Source organism: Gouania willdenowi, chromosome 6 (assembly GCF_900634775.1).
Source record: "Gouania willdenowi chromosome 6, fGouWil2.1, whole genome shotgun sequence".
NCBI classification, from domain to species: Eukaryota; Metazoa; Chordata; class Actinopteri; order Blenniiformes; family Gobiesocidae; genus Gouania; species Gouania willdenowi.
In genome coordinates, this window is record NC_041049.1 from 16,396,109 (window position 1) to 16,414,127 (window position 18,019).

General features: G+C 36.0%; 1 long non-coding RNA gene across 1 annotated transcript in view; it reads left to right on the forward strand.

The window, feature by feature from the left end:
• The window catches only part of LOC114465371 (uncharacterized), a 248,113-nt gene extending 231,346 nt beyond the window's left edge, over positions 1-16,767 (forward strand). The window contains exons 4-5 of the long non-coding RNA XR_003674300.1: positions 619-727; positions 16,656-16,767. This is a non-coding gene — a long non-coding RNA (uncharacterized LOC114465371). The remainder of the gene's footprint in view (positions 1-618; positions 728-16,655) is intronic.
• The last annotated feature ends 1,252 nt before the right edge of the window (positions 16,768-18,019 follow it).

Below are 18,019 nucleotides of genomic sequence, written 5' to 3' on the forward strand. Positions count from 1 at the left end.
TAGTTAAAAATATAAACCATACTACATTTTACCAGCAACTCACAAAATGACAACAAAAACACACAAAATAAGGGACAATGATACTGAATAATAAAAAGAACAGAAATACAACAACAAAATACACAACATTGCACCAAAAACACATGCACTGAGAGTGAAATACTTACCATTGTCAGCAACACAAAAAATGACGACAGACGCACTAAATGAGAGAAAAATACACAAGATCACTACAAAACACACAAAAATAACAGAGAAACATGTAAAACAACATAACAAAAAACATAATAAACAACCAAACGACACCAAACACACACTGATAGAATTATTTAAATAATACCAACAACACACAAACGACAACAAAAACACACAAAATAAGAGAAGAATATACTGAATAATAAAAAAGAGCAGACAAACAACCACAAAATGACACCAAACACACACAAAATGATGATAGAAATGAAATAAAAATGATAAAGATGATAAAGTAAATCTATTCAGGAAGCATCAAATACTGTTTGATTCCACTTATTTACAAAATGAGGGGAAACTCTTTAAAATGTGTGTTATCATCACTCATTCATTCCATCATTGTTCTCTATTGTTGCTTTTTCACAGAATTCTGAGCAAAATGTAGTAGTTGGACATAAAGGGGGAACTTGAATCAAGAAACCACTGATTTAGAGGACACACGTGGAACCCTTAGAAATGCAGTCCAAAGATAAAGGTAAGGCATTTACTTCGGGATTTGAGGTGGAATGGAGGTATACTGTAAAACTGTCTTGCTAGCACCGTATAAATGCTAGTTAGCTAGAATTAGCATGCTCCTACGTTACGTTTGCTTCATTAAAGTTGACCAAAATAACATTTTCCTGTGACTTTATCCACTTACTTCTACAGTTAGGAAATATATTACATTTGAATTTATCATGAGCTTTTTTGAAGGACTTTTCCTTAATTGCATGAACTTAACGCACTGATCCTTTAAAAAGAAGTCTTAATGCTTTGTTTACCACAGATTCTGGCTTATTTTAAACCTAAAACTCCCAAATCTATTAAAAGTATAAAAAGTGTTCAAAAAGCAGCAGTGGTGAGACTTGCAATTGACACATGCATTTACAAATGATTTTTAATTCATTGAAGTATATATCTTTTTTTCACTTCTAAAGTTGTTATAGAAGCTGTCTTCCTTTATTGTTACAAACTGCATGTGGAAAGCTGGAGTAAATCTTAGCCAGCAGGAACGACTTCACAGTTGGCTGGTCTTATTAGGATGATGAAGTCCTGCAATTTTTTTCCCTCCCTATTGTTTTCTGGTCCACACTTCACAACAAAATAAAGCAATTAGAAATACCCTGGGTTGCATCGTTATTTCATCCTTTAAAACCACATATTCTGTAAATGGTGTCCTGAGGGGGAGTGAAGTTGAAGAAAGTTAAAGGTTTAATGGGTTAAAAAAGAAAGAAAATTCTGCAAGGAAATTAAAGCATTAAAGCTGCAGTATGTAGAACCATGAGACTTGTATAGAAACAACCAAGCTGATCCCTTCTTTCCCTGTTTCATCCCCTACCAGTATCCTTAGTTACTTTTTTCTCAGTTGAGACTAGTGACAAATCTAGGGCCTTTATCTTGTGTTATTGGAGAGTTTTTGGGTGAAAGCACGTATCACTCTCTAGTTACTGTCCTCACATTGGCAACAGCTGCCGTGATCCCCTCCTAAGCCCCAAAGCTCACACACAAGCTGCCGCAGCATTCCTAGCTGCCAGTCAGAGCACACACTCTACGTCCTATGAATTGCACATACTCTCTCCACCTTGGATATGCTTCTCTTGGGTTTACAAGCAATTTATCCCATACAATGTAAATTTTAGGACATCCTCAGTTTACAGACTGTCGCTGTCGAGTCCGACGACTTTTATTTTGAACCCAGAGGCCGTATCATTTGCCGTTATTCGGTTTGACAAGTGAGGTTGTTTGGTCTGATAATTGACAGAGGTCATGCGCTATCAATCGGCGCATGATCCGCTTTGAGTTTGCGCGAAGCTCTGTGGAGTACTTTCCGCCCGAGTGTTTGTCCGCTTGCTTTGCCGTGTAACCGTTATGCTTTACGCTGGGATGGAGATTTCTGCTGGAGCTTCTGCCATTGCGCTTTAACTGTCGATGTTATGTGAACGTGCATTGACTTTACTCGAGCAGCCAATAGTAATGCCCAAAACAGCTCATAGAGCACTCTTTTTATAAAAAGATATCTGATTGGCTCAAATATATCGTTTCGCTCCTGGATTTTTAAACCTCAAGTATAAAGCCAAGAGAAGGTCCAGAGGTCTGTTGTCCTGTCAGAACACTTTGGATCACAAAATGCTGAAAAGTGTTTCTAGATTTTTGACTAAATGATGCCAAAAACCATACTTACTATAGCATTCAGGGGTGCAAATCTGTGTGCATGCAGACGTGGTAAAGACGACCTTATTTAACTAAGAACAGACCTTTTTCACGACAACCAGAAGTAGCGCCTCCTGGTTCCGAGTAACTTCCTGTTATTGCGGGTCTAAGGGAAAATGGCTCTTGTTTTTTCGACAGCGTTGCTCAACTTGCCAGCTTTTTTGTTTGCTGACGCGGAGGCAATCGCAGCGGCGAATACCCTAACAAATAAACTTGATAAGGGGTATAAGTTCTTCCATGAAGAATATACCCACAGCTGTCAAGATAAGAAAAGAAGTAGCTTTGTGAACTAACCGCTATCTACAACATATGAAGTATAAACATTGTAATAAAGAAACCTAATTTAGTCTGCTAAAATATTCAGAATGTTTAAAGAGAGGCATGTTATAGACCTTTAAATTATATTTTAACATTGTTATATGTGTTTGTCTTATTTACCTGTGGGTGGATGTGACGTAGCAGCTCCATAGCTTTAGCATAGCTAGCTTGTTGTGAGAGGACAAGCTACCGTTTATGAGCCCTCTCAAAGGCAGACTCACTCTACGGTGGTGCGATTAAATTATTCCAGGGAAAGAGAGATGGAACAGCTCCACTTTTAAGGTGTCTGATGGTGACTGGATCCACTGACAAAATCATCCTGAGTGAAGTGCCGGTGTAGTGTAGAATACAGATTCCGGACCCTGATCCCTCCGAACTGCTTAGATCCACTGCCTCCTTTGGTCTGGGTCTGTCTGAAAAGCGTGGTTAGAAAGGTACGGCTGTTTTTTGCCCCACAAGAGCAACCAGAAACAGAACAAGAGCAACCAGAAACAGAACAAGAGCAACCAGGAACAGAACAAGAGCAACCAGGAACAGAACAAGAGCAACCAGAAACAGAACAAGAGCAACCAGTAACAGAACAAGAGCAACCAGTAACAGAACAAGAGCAACCAGTAACAGAACAAGAGCAACCACCCCGAGAATGAGCATATATGTCACTGTCTAACGCTAAAGTTATAGCCACAGGAAGTTGTTGCACACCACTTCCAGTTTAAAATGCAGAAGTGTGAAAAAGGTCTATTGTGTGCATGTAAAGCCAATCTTTTCTGGGTCGTAATCCCATATTTATATCAGAAATTTCCAGAGACATTTTTTCTCTAGAAATAGTTTTTGCTCATGTTTGTTGTACTGTGTTACAAATACAACGACATTAGGATTAGTGACAATTAGTGCACGAAGTGACAAGATGCACCACCTCAGATATTTTTATCCTATACTATACTTCATTTTTATTTTGTTTATTGACATTTCACTTGAACTGGATTTATAATTGAGAAAGTGAAAGTATATAATACAGTTATTTGTGCTTGTGTGTGGTTTTGATTTGAAAACTAATAATAATTCAAATAATTCATAAATAAAATTTCAATCTGTATTTTTTTTTTTTTTTAATCATTTACAAGACGACCTCACATGGGATCACAAGCCCAGGGTTGAAAAACACTGGTGTAAAGTGTCCAGTATGGAGAAGGTAGGAGAAGCTAAGTGGGAGAAAGCACAAAACTAAATCTGAAGCTGTTGAATTGGAGGTGAGCCGATAACTGCACATAACAGTTATTATTTTAGTGAATACACTGAATTTAATTCATTATGTAGGCTGCAAAATAGATATAAATGAAAGTCCTGTTACCCGAATGGACTTCAAAATATTATTTAATTTTTTCCAACTTATGGTACTCCTGCCCTCTTCGCACTTCTCAAATCCGCCCTTGGCAAAGGCCAGATACCAACCTATTGATGACATTAATCTTGAGTTGCTGCAGCAACAAAAAACAAAGAAAGTCATTTAACATCCTTTCTTATCATTGCCTTTTGTTTTCCCATGAGTCACAGTCTGTCACAGCAGCCATCGCTGCAAAAAGATGTGACAATTATCACCTCGCCATGGAATGTGATACATTTATGCGCAAAAACAGACACCACAAACAGTTCTAGGTTTGATAAATTCGATTGTGAATGCTAACTTCATGTATTTACATTTTTTCCTTTCAACATTTAGCTTGTCACAGCTAATCTGCCCACATTGCAAATTCATCAAAGGCAAACACGCTCTTGCTTTGAGCACATTTTTATTAGCACATACCTTAAAATGTGCCTCTAAGAGTCAGTCCCAGTAGATTAAAAAAACAAACAAACAAAAAAACTACCTAATGAAGCTTTTTGATGTGTCCTAATGAAAGGCTTTGTCACTATAGGAACAGGCCTGATTGAACAGTGCTAGTTGTGTTAATTTAAACCACACCGAGTGCAACAGATATAATCATCTTACACACAGCGACTCTGTTTGGTCGACATTCATCATAAATTACACAAAGACCATGTGAATCACTGTATATTCACATCACCTGTGTCCCCTCGGTGATATAACGATCATTTCACAGCTTTCAATATAAAGAAAGGGTTCATCAGGAACACTATAATGACTATTTTTTTATTGAGCCTGAACTAGATGGCTGATATAGAAACTCATCAGAGACACGTACAATGTATAGGGATTCTTTTATAATATTGAATTAGAAAATAAACAATAGCTGTTTTTTTACTTGAGTATATTAAAAAAAAAAAAAAAGTGAAGTAATTAATTACATTTCTACACCAAATCATTACCGAGTAAATAATTATTTGTTTTAAAATGATCAAGGGACATTGTGAAACTACAAAAAATTAATAACCAGGCAACCAATCAAATGCATCACATCATAGCCGACCAATCAGATTAAACATAATGCACAGCACCAAAGCAGCATTGAATGGAGGTTATTTTCTCTGTTTTGAAGTTATGAATTGAGTTATAATCATTTTGAATTTAATTCATTGGTGTTACTTTATTTAAAATGGAATTGTACATTTTGACAAACCTTTTATATTATATAGATGCCTTTGTCAAAAATAAATGAAATTCCAATTGAGCAAGATTTGGTCTTTACCTTTTTAATTTCATACATTTTTACTGTATGCAAGGAAACCGTGGCAAGATTTATTACCAAAAATAAATGTATGGGGTGAAAGTAACTAATAACTTTTACTTTTATTTTTACTTGAGTATTTTATGCATGACTTACTTGTACTTGTACTTGAAAACAATTTTAATCAAGTAACAGTACTTTTACTTGAGTAAGATATATCAGTATTCTGCTTTTTGGCAACTGAGTACAGATTTATATACACAACTAATTTAGATTTTTGTTTTATTTTTTCAAATCAGAAAATATTATCCTTTTTGAAATCACGACCCAACGGATCCTTCTGTGTGAACTTAAAAAGAACAAATCAGACACCCTTGATCCTCCTTGATGCTCTACTCCAGTGGAAAGCCAATCCATTTTGTAGTGGTCATCAGGTTCATAGACACTTCTAAAAGGTGGTTGCCATAGAAGCACTCATGATAACACCGTGAGAGCACAATGAAGTGACCAATTCAAGAGATTTGTTTGGTAGACGTGTGATTTTCTGCTCGTTAGATGTTGCGCTTTCTTTTCTTTTTTTAGTCCCCGTTGGACTCATTCTAGAGCAGCAGGTACAGTATGTTGGCTCTAAAAACACAAACCAGTGTAATAAGACATACAGTAACTTAACAGGACAGTTCAATAACACTAAAATAATGCAGTTTGCTTTTGTTTTTTGCACTCCAAACCGTGCGGAACCTTTCTCATTTCACAAGTTCCCGATATACCCATAATGCTGATGCACAGACGGCAACACAAGAGATGGGAAAACCCTGAGGAGAAGTCGTTGAAGAAAGAATTTGCCGATCACCAGAGCTCTTTTATGCGCCGTTATCACCTTAATGCTAAACACGTAGCAGCTAGCACAGACAATGGTCCACGTCCGAGCAGGCAGCGGTGCCAATCCACACTCAGTATGACAGGGTTCAGAGCTAAAATGAATAATTCCATAACTGACAAACTCACTTGATAAATGAGTGTAGTGGACTGTCGACCACTCTCGGTGGTAGAGGAAGTGGGCGGGGCTAGAAGAGGTGTTACAGACAGCAAGCCTGAAATCCACCTTAATCTCCCTGTATTACCTGTATTATTCAATGTTTAAGGCATTTGAGTTCTGGGGGTCAGAGCAGGGTGGAGCAAACACACGAAGAGAGGATGTGACAACAAGTGTTGATCTTTTTCCTTAAACGGAGCCGACAGAGGAAAATAGCGTGTAGTATGGTACAGACTTATGGTTTTCTTGTGACTTCAACGATATATTCAGGTCTTTTCAAACAGAGCAGAGCACAGCTTCCAACGTCTTCTCCGTGGCGGGCGCCATGTTTGTTTTGACACTGCTTTGAGCAGGAGATATGACGTTCTTTCTGTACGACTCTGATTGGCTCGGTTTCTTTTGAAAATACTGTTATGCGATTCAATTAGATTAATAGAGATGAATTAGTTACAAAGTCTCAAATTAATGAAATTTGTTTTTTTTTAATCGAGTCCCACCAATCATATAAATTATAAGATCATCTTATAAAATAAATGATAGTTATAAGCCGTGACTAGGTTTTTTAAAGTTGTGTTCTTGCTTTCAAATTTCCGTATACTCTCTATTGTATATATTAATATACAGTACAGATGATTATTGTCTTCCTCGTAATGCCATTTTTAAATTGCTTGCGTGGCTCAACTCAAAATGTTTAATTTTTAAGAGAGGTCAACTGTAGACCATTTAAATATTAAAGTGTAATGGATCGTTGCAGTTTTTGGAGCCTTTAATAGATTAGAAATAGCTCTGATTGAGGTTATGCCGTTGGTTATATTCCAATAAAGGCACTGGGAATTTGGTGTTTAGTTTGAAAGTTTGGGTGAACAAATGTGAAATTTGTTTGTGTGGTGAATATTTACAAAGAGCCAAGTTTAAAAGTGAGCCAATCCTTGCATACTTACCCTGATTATAGCTACTAATCCCCAGTGAAACTAAGTGTGGTACAATATTTTGCTCTCATACGAATAGAAAAAGCCAAATTATGAACCTCAACAGTAAAATTCTCATTTCTAGTCAAACTTCTCATTTGCACTCGCATCACACATCAGTGTAATCCAAAAAGCAGCAGTGAAGGCCAGAGTTAAATGAACATGTTAGCATTCTAAGCAGCTAAAGGCCAGGGCTTTGCCATGTTTACTTTCTGTTTGGAAGAGGAGAGCCTCACTATCACATCTCCCGATAGTAGAAGAAACAAACACAAGACACAATCTACATTGCTCGTGGCTACTTTTAAAAATGTAGGACTCCATATTCAATCATCACACAGCAGATTGTTGCCAAATAAAGCTTATTTGACAGGTAATTATTTGCTGCATTTTAAATGAGTTTCGCTGTAAAAGGTAAGGAAAATGTGGCCAATACAGGAAGTGTTTCACAGATATTGACAGAATATTTGGTTATGAAACTAAGAGATAAGGTGTATGAGATCAGTGGTTCTAAACCTTTTCAGCCCGCGACCCCCAAAGTTGAGGTGGCAGAGACTGGGGACCCCTCCATGAACATGAACAGTCATGTGGAGACAGGGTCATCTATAAGGGGGAATAAAGGGGATACTTTTTTGGGGCCCATCTATAAAGTCAGAAAAATAATGGTTATTTGTTCAATGAATCTGTGATTACCACATTTATTTATTTATTTATATTTGGGCCATAGTATATAGTCATCTTAAAGCTGTAAATCCTTGTTTTAATCAGAAATAAAATGGTTAAATGGGACCAAAAATGGTGGAAAAGTTGGTAAAATGGGATTTTAAAAACCACAGAAATTGGTTAAAAGTTGCAAAATAGTGTGGCCAAAAATGAAAAGATAATGTGGTAGAAAAAAAAATAAAAGGTTCAAAGTGTCAACATTAGAACAATTAAAGGAACAATTAATTTAAACTGGGTAAAATGGGCATGTTGAATCGTGAATGTGGTTCCATTTGCAGAAATCAGCATGTACTGTAATATGGTGAAAAGAGGTTAAAAGTGGCAGTAATTGGTCAACATATGGGACTTTTGATGTGCCAAAAATATTTTGAAAGTGGAAAAAAATGCAAGTAGCAAAAATGCATTAAATTAAAATAAAATTTGCATAAATTGGCTTATATTGTTCAAAAAATATTCTTAGTTTGTTAAAGGCATCTGGCGACCCCCTCCCAGTGTATGAGAGGACAAAACATGGCAAGGAATCTGTTGTAGAAATTTGTAATGGAGATGCTATGGTTTTCCTGATGTTGTTGGTGTTTTCATCATTTTTGAATTATGCAGATCTCTGTTAAAGGGATCCACAAAAACAACCCTCATTAATCCTTTTTTCTCCATGGTTTTATTTCCTTGGCACATTTATTAAAGTAGAAACTGGTGCATTTGCCTAATTTGATCAGCAAAGCAGTCGTTGTTCCGTGAGGTAATAACACATGCCAAATAACTGTTACTAATGTGTCTGTCATAATATGCAAGCATTTACATACTTTTAAACGTGTGTGTGTGTGTGTGTGTGTGTGTGTGTGTGTGTGTGTGTGTGTGTGTGTGTGTGTGCGTGTGCGTGTGCATGTGCGTGTGCGTGCGTGCGTGTGGGGTCTTTAAGCAAAGCATAAAATGACTCGGCGTATATTCATCCTGGACCAACAATTGTCTCTGACCTTCGATTCTTCATCCTGGTAATAGAAGCAGAGCACTAACAGTATGCACTAAGATGGACAAGAGGTTGATAAAAATCTAGAAATGCACTTCTTTTCTTTACCTTGCTGAGTGCTGCACTCTCCACAAGGTCTCTGAATCCATGTGCATTATATGGTTGTTGGATTTTATACTTTTGTGGAATGGGTTGTAACTCTGCAGGGCTGCAGTTTGTGGAATGACCTTCCTTTTTCTCAAACGGTCAAATTATTACCATAGCAGCGTGCATCAAACAAGCACAGCAAATAGAAGTGAGCTCGCCACCTTCTCAACTGTTTACCAAGTATGGGCTGGCAGCTTGAAAAGAATTGGGCTCTTACTGGTAAACATGTTCTTTTTCTCTAGGCTGGAATATGAAGTGCCAACTAAAGTAATCAAATAATCTGGGATGTTACGGACGGGAAACCTTTATCACAGCGGGGGCCAATGAAATGTGATTGTCTGATCCGAGCGACAATAAGAACAAGAACAAAAAGTTTGGTCTCTTTTAGTCTGTTTGAGGTATTTTGTTGTCGTTTTCAATATTAGTGTTACTTTTGCGTATTTTTATTGTCATTTTTTGAGTTTTTAAAGTAAATTTGTTTTTTTAAGTTGTTAAGTGTTTTTTGTTGTCAGTTTGTATATTTTTCTGTAATTTGGCTGCTATTTTTTTTTTTTATTATTTTATGTATTTTTGTGATTATGCATATTTTGTATGGTCGTCTTCTATCCTTTGTTACCAAGGCATGTTTTTATGTCGTCATCATATTAGCTTTTGGGGGGGATGCTAGCAAAGCGAGATTACCTCTTATCGTGCTAACTTCCAAGATTTAATCAGTGTGTGCTGGACTACAAAGCTGGCTAACGTCTTTATGGCGCTAAATCACCATGGTACCATAGGCTGAACAACTAACCTGTTCGGGACCAGACTTTGTTCTGGCGAGGATCTTAGCGAGTGCTTAAGTCCCACCTCCTGACCAATCACTTCTCGACATTGATGCAATCCTTTCATTTACCAATGACATCTTATAGGGAACATCATACGCTGAGTTTGCGGGGGTCAGGGGCGTTTGCACCCCTCCCCTAGTGATCAAAAGTTTTCATTACATTTTTGACTATTTTTAATATAACTTACACAATATACACATATCTTAAGTGCCAAAAAACACAGTGACTAGGAAATAATAAAAACGGCAATATAAAATTAAAATGTTCACAAAATAATATTTTTATGTAGTCATCCTTTGCGTTTTTGGAGTCAATTTGTGTATTTTTGTTGTAGTTCTATGGGTTTTTCAAGTAATTTTTTGTTTTGTTCTTTGTTTTTTTGCTGCCAATTTAAGTATTTGTGTTTGGTTTTACTTGTGTATTTTAGTCGTATATTTATATTTTCTAATTTAATTTTGTACATTTCCTAAATCTTTTCTTTTTTTTTCTGTAATTTTTGTTGTTTTGTGTGTATTTTTTATATATTTATTTATTTATTTTAAAGAATAATAATAATTCTGTGTGTTTGTATATTAATCTTTTGAGTTTGTGTATTTCTCCCTATTTTTATGGTTGTTTTGTTATTGCCATTTTAGTTTAGTTTTTTTTTCTTATACTTACGTATTTTTGTTGTCAATATTTATACAGTATTCTGTAATTGTGTATTTTTAATCATTTTGTGTATTTGTTATGGTTTTCTATACTAGTGTTACTTTTGCATATTTTATAGTCTTGTTTTGAGTTTTTGTGCATTTTTGTTGTTGTTTTGTGTTATTTGAGTCATTTTTGTCTGTTTTTTAATTGACATTTTGTGTATTTTTTTGTCTTGTCTTGTTATATTTTTGTATTTTTGTTGTATGTTTGTGTATTCTTCTGTAATTTGTTTCTGTAATGTTTTCGAAATCATTTTCTAATCATGTTCTGTGTTATGTCTGTGTATTTTTATATTAATGTTCTGAGTTTTTAAAATCCATTTGTGTAATCTTTGTCATTTTATGGTTATTTTTTTTTTGTGTTGTGTATTTTTTTTATTCTTCCTGTTATACTTTTTGTATTACATTTTTATACAGTTTTTTGTTGTCAACTTGCATATTCTGTCATTTTGTTTTCTAATCATTTTATGTGTTCTTTACTTCATTTTGTATATTTATTTTTGCGGTCACACATTTTAGAAGGAGGACTGCCAGTTGCCCATATCTGCATTAATAATTTTGAGGAACTTAAATCTCTCTATCTTAAAAAAATCCTTTACAGAGCCGGAGTTCTTTGGTAAATTACCCATGATGTTTGATGAGCTCATAAAGCATCCTGAAGAGAGAAGGCGACAAAATAGTCCTCTTCGTGTTCCCCTCGTATCCTGTTTAGCCTAATTAGGACCACTGGGGTCTGTAAATGTTTAAGCTAGGGTGGGATCACAGGGAAGATGAAAGGCTTCAGACAGAAGAAAGAGCTGCCGCTCCTGTGGTGCAAGCATCCTACAGCGGGCTGTTAATGCACAGAGACAGTGACGGTGGGTGAAGAAAGTGGGTCGTGGCCAAGAGAGGAACTAACAAAGTGGAAAGAGTGAGACATGAACGCAGGAAAAGAAAAAAACAGCGACGAGGCTTTTAACTTTCTGAAAGAGAAAACATGAAACCAAAAGGATTCGGTTGGATGGTGACTTTATTCTACGGTGCTAATTGTGTGGCAGCAGAACTGGAGGATTTTAACAAATGATGTATGTTCTATCTCAGGGGTTCTTAATCTTGGGGTCACGGGATACTAAGAGACGGTCGCCAGATGCCTTCAAGACAGAGTATTTTTTGAGCAATTTTTTTGCTTATTCCCCTTTTTCTGAAACGACACCAAACTAGCCATATTTTGCTTCTGTTAATGCATTTTTGCAACAATATTTACATTCCTGCAACTTCTATATCATATTCAATGCAAAGACATTTTGGGCACTTACAGTATAAACACTTTCTACCACTTTTCCCACCTAATGTCGCACATGTTGACTCATTAATGTCACCTTTAACCTCTTTTCACCATATTTCATGCTTATTTTTGCCAATTTAACCACATTCATGATTTGTCAGGGCCTTTATATGCCAGTTTAAACTAGTTGTTCTGCCTTTTTTCTACCACTTTTAAGCTAATATTGACACTTATTGACACTGCAATTTGCAACTTTTAACCAATTTCTGTGTTTTATAAAATCCCATTTCACCACTTTTTCCACCATCTTTTGTCACTTCTAACCCATTTTTCCTGATTAAAACAAGGATTTACTTCTTTAAGATGACTATACACTATGGATAATATTTAACTTCCTGGATAACAGTGGATATTATTCAGATCAATAAATAAATGTGGTTATCACAGATTCATAGAACAATAGACCATCATTTTGCTGACTTTATGGATGGACCCCAAAAATCTCCCCCTTTATTCCCCCTTATAGATGGCTCTGTCTCCACATGACTGTGTTCAACCACATTTAGGTACAGTGGGGGTCCCCGGTCTCTGGAACCTGTATTTCGGGGGTTGTGGGCTAAAATGGTTGAAAACCACTGATTTATCTCTCAAAATAAGTTCCTTGCATAAGGTTTGTAGACTACAATGAATGAAATATTTACGTGATGTGTGCAGCATATATTATGACTATTCCATACTAAGTCCATAATAAAGGAGCTTTAGGCATACAGATATTACGGGATTGGTTATCTTTTTCCTGTTTGTCAATAAATCATCCTAATTTGTCTCAAATTTAGCGATTTTTCTGTGCACACAGCTCAGAATGTAAATCAGTTTATTGTCTGTGTGTAAAAGTGCTTGAATTAGAATGTGTTGTCGCGTCCTGTCACAGGCACATGTTCTCAAAGAAAATTCTCGAGAAAGGCGTGAAAGCACGAGGCATGTGTGTGAGATCTGGATTTTAAACAAAATGATGGATTCTGTCATTTGAAAATGTTGCATTTTTGTCTTCTTTGAGGAATAATATACTGTATATGTTTGTTTTGCCTATAGGCACAGGTATCTACTGTATTTGTCTGCATCGTTGCATAGGCTGCAGGGTGGAACGTCCGCTAGGCTGGAGATGATGCCCTTGTAGATTACACACAGAGTGCATACTGTGCTTAGCATACCATACCCTTGGAGCGGATTAGGGGATAAACCAAATGGTTGGCTCCTGTCGTTTAAGCTCCGCAGGTGTTAGTACTGGTAGCTGTAGCACCGATGCAATGTGGTGATTGAGTGAGAGAAAGCTGGAAATCATGTATCTGCTTGTGCTGAATGCCTGATTATTTGGTTGCTTATATCATTAGCCCGAAAGGCTTCTATGGAAGCATGGCAAAAGTGAGATAAAAAACCAAAAATGCAACTTTCCTGTCTTTGACAAAGTTTCCAGCACCCTCAGGAGAGCCCATATTACTCCTATTTTAAAATCTATAAATTGGCTCCCTGTCATATACAGGATTCATTTTAAAATCCTGGTACTGACGTTCAGGGCTCTTCATGGTCAGGAGCCTGAATACATATAGGGCTTGATCTGGCGCTATCTTTCTAATAAGAGCTTGAGGTCCTCTTCTCAGAACCTGTTGATGGTCCCCAGCACTCGCTTTAAAACAGCGAGGAGATCGATCGTTTAAGGCGGTCGCTCCTCGCCTCTGGAACGATCTTCCACACATTGCGCATGCTCGACTTTGTGGATGATTTCAAAATCAACTAAAGACATACTTTTTGAGGGAGGCTTTCTAGCCACACTTTTGTATTTGTCCAGTGTAGACTTTGTATGTACCCTTTTATTTTTTGCATTCTACCGACATTGCTCTGTAGTGGCATGTTGTACTCTGTTATTATTGTTTTTTAACTGTAAAATGTGAAGCACTTTGTGACCCTGGTCTGTGAAAAGCGCTATATGAATGCATTTCACTTACTTACTTTCATTTCTGCGAGTTGTAAAAAAAAAAAAAAAGATGTAAACCTCATGTCATCTTGAAACATGAGCAACATTTGCTCAGTTTTTACTCTTTCTCAGTTATACTGTATCACTTACTGTAGCCCAGAGCCGTTTAGACAGAGAGTTGCGACAATGAAAGTTTGAAATGCTTGACCGTTACGTGATTCATGTTGACTCAATTTGTTCCCGGAAGTTATTGGCGGGCAATTCGAATCCATTGATTCTGATTGACATAACTGGGATTTTTGGTAATTAATAACTGCATTGATTTACAATATTCGTACAGTACACCGTCATATGTATATGTATATACAATATATGTTTATGTAGTTCCATATATTTATGTAGTTTCATCGCCCTGGGGCGAACATAGATCTATTATCCAATAAAATGTAAAAATATATAGGCTGCCGAATGTAAAAACTCAGTCATTGTTTCATAGCTGACGTATTTTGAACATTTATCTCACTTTCCTCACATTTAGCTCATGTGTCTTTCATTTCAGTCACATTCATTTAAAACAGCATGTTTGTAAACATTTAGCTTTATACTTGGCGACTGATTTAACATTTAGATTTAGATTTAGATTTCAAAATTAGATTTAGATTTAGATTTCAAAATTAGATTTAGATTTAACATTTACATTTAACATTTAGATTTAGATTTACAAATACATTTTGATTTATTTTTTCATGTGTACTGTACACATTTTTGACAATAATATAAAAAAAAGATGTTTTACAAGAATTTCTGTCTCAAATGAAAGAAAAATTATCTAAATATGAGGAAAGTGAGATAAATGTTCACAATATGTTGGCTATGAAAAAGTGACCAAGTTTTTGCTTTCAGCACCCAATAAAAATATGGTTTTATTTTTTAAAGGATTTGATATTTTAAATTGATATTCCAAAAGTCTCCAAAGTTTGTGATACAGATCATTTGATTTGCCGGACAAAGAAAAAATGACATAAGCGAATATGAATTACCACGTTATCACAGTTTTTCAAAAATACACACATTAATTGAAACTCTTCTAATATTTGCTGGGCTCACAGTTTCCCCATGCTTATATCACATGATGGCAGTCATTTTTTAATTTCCAAAATTCCAAAAGTGTTCTGTAAATTATTCCACAAAATGTTTTCAAATTCAATACAAATTGGTCAGTGAAGATGCCAAAGACAAAAACAAAAATGACTTGAAAAACCCATACAACTACAACAAAAATACACAAATTGACTCCAGAAACTCAAATGATGACTACATAAAAATATGTCTAAGTGTCAAAGGATAGAAGACGACAATAAAAACATGCATAATAACAAAAATACATAAAATAATATAAAAAAAACATACAAAATTGCAGAATATACATTTTGACAGCAAAAATACATAAAACAAACAAAACAAAAATGCACAAAAAAACCCACAAAAGTGATTAAAAAAACAACTGTAAAATTATTTTTTAAAAAAATACACAAATTGATACACGCATAACAAAAAAATACTTAAAATAATAAAATAAATATGCAAATTAGAGAAAAAAATCTACAAAAATACACAAGTGCAACAAAAACACACTAAGCAACAACGAAAAGTGCATACTAAAGCAGAATAATGTTGAAATTGTACATTTTCCTTGCCTATAATCTGCAGCTCACTTGAGATCAAACTGTTGTGGCCCCTGAAAAAAAAATGATCCACTGATACCATGGCAATGCACAGTTGGCTATAAGTGTTTTATGTGTTTAATTGAATTTTCATGTGTACTCATTAGCCCAAAAGAGGCATAGAAAGTCAACATATGTGTGCAATAAAAATGTGAACTAGATGATCATTTGATGTTCCTGTGAAAGTTCACAGTCTCACTCACCTAAATCAACCTTATGTACATCTTGTACGTTGTCATTCTGTCGTTCACACTGAAGTCATGCTTCCTCCCACCAGAGTTCACACGTTCATCCGCGTTATGATCCTCACTTGTACTCCAGTCTCAAGTTGTCTCACATACGTTCCCTCCTCCCCCCCACTCACACACACACGCTTCTCTCGCCCGCTGTGATCTCAAGGACAGTGAGTCAACAATGGCGCTCTGATGGTTTTACACTTATGATATTACTCCCACCATCCATTCCCTCTACTCTTCCATCTCTCCCCCCTATCATTCACAAGCCTTCTCACTCTTTGGTATAGCCGTTTAATTAACCACACAACAGGGGGCCTCATGTCAACTAACTTTTTGGCACTGATTAGAAAATAGGATCCTTGAGGGTCAAACCACAACCATCTGCTCCTTCATTTAAAATGGGAAAAAAGGCACCGTAAAAAAGAAAAAAGATGTTAATTTCTTGCTTCATTCTCAAAGCCTGTATATTTGTGAAAATGTTATATTATGATCTAATAATGAAAAGAACACAGAGAAACATGCTAATGCTAGGGTTTGAGATACATTTTTTAGTTCTTTCAGTTGAGCATTTTTTGCTTGACTTATATCTTGACTTTTATTCTGACAGCTTCCACCACCGATACCCTTCTGTAGATTAATTTGAAAGGCTAAAGCAATTCCCCTTGAAGACTGAAGTGAACCACTTAAAAACCTTAACACTAAGAAACTTTGTATTTTACAGAATACAGCGATCTGACACTGGTCCATTCACACCCACGTACGCCCTTATACTCATGCACTCTTTTACATGAAATCAGAGAGAAAAGCAGAGGAATGAAGAAGAGAGACGTGGGAGAGAAAAGCAGTTAAGTATTACATTTTCTTTACAAAGTTTATAATGGTGTCTCTAGACCTTCAGACCCATGCTCCAGTTTACCCTTTTGGCCACTACTGCAACTTCCTGTTCCTTTATTGATGCTGACTCAAAAGGGAATAATCTCCACTTAAAGCCTTTCACAACAAGAGCTCTGGTTTTATGCTTTAAGAGCAGATTACAACTGGTAATTTGACTGCTACATGTGTTTAACTTAGCTTTATTATTACTGTTGCCACCATGATAACTGCTACCTTGGCTAACTCTAAGGACATTATGACTGCATGAACGACGTGGATAACAGCGGATGCTAATTTTCTTCACCATGGAGGCAATATTTTCACCGGCATTTATTTGTTTGTTTACCTGTTTTCAGGATTATGTCAAAAGCACTTAAAGGTTTCAAATTTTCACCAAAGATAGACCATTGACAATTCCATTACATTTTAAAGGGGATATGGATCAATATACTCATTTTGGATCAGTTGCAAAGGTTGAAAAATCCCTCTCTAATATTGAGGAAATTAAAAAAAATAATAATTCCTGAGTTTGTAACTGACTGATCTTTATTAAATGTGACTCATTTATGTCTGGTTAGTTCCTCAATCACAGTACAGAGTTTCATCCAGATCAGATCCAGATTGTGTATTTAATTGCGATTTCTTTGAAAAAATATGAATGCCAATACATTTGACCCTACTGTATCATTATTAATGAAGATATAAATTTCTTCCAAGCCTTTGAAGTCTCATGGTACCCTGATAATTGACAATATCTGACAAAGCGAATACCGCTGTTTTGTTTTGTCATTTTACAGGGCTTGAAATATTATTTCCCTGTCAATTTGTCAGTGTTACAGGGTTCTTTGTCACTTTGTGTGCTTGTTTCCTCCTTGTTTCTATTTGTTTACCTGAGCTCATTAGTTTCTCGTGTTCGTCGTCTGCTCTGTTCACCAGGTGCTTTAGATTTAGCTAATTACACACTGCCTATTTCTGGAATGCTTGGTGGCTTTAGGTTTGCCAGTTCTTCATCACTGTCAATGCATTTGCAGTGTTGCTCTTGGTTTAAAGCTGATATAGGGCCGATCATTTTTATTTTTATTTTTTTTTCAGACAAATACGTACTGTAAGGCCTCATAGATCAATACAATGAAGATCGTTTGCTTGAAAAAAAGTTTGTTTTGATCTCCACACTCGAAATTTCCAAGCAGTCCCATAATCTGTGCCTCATTA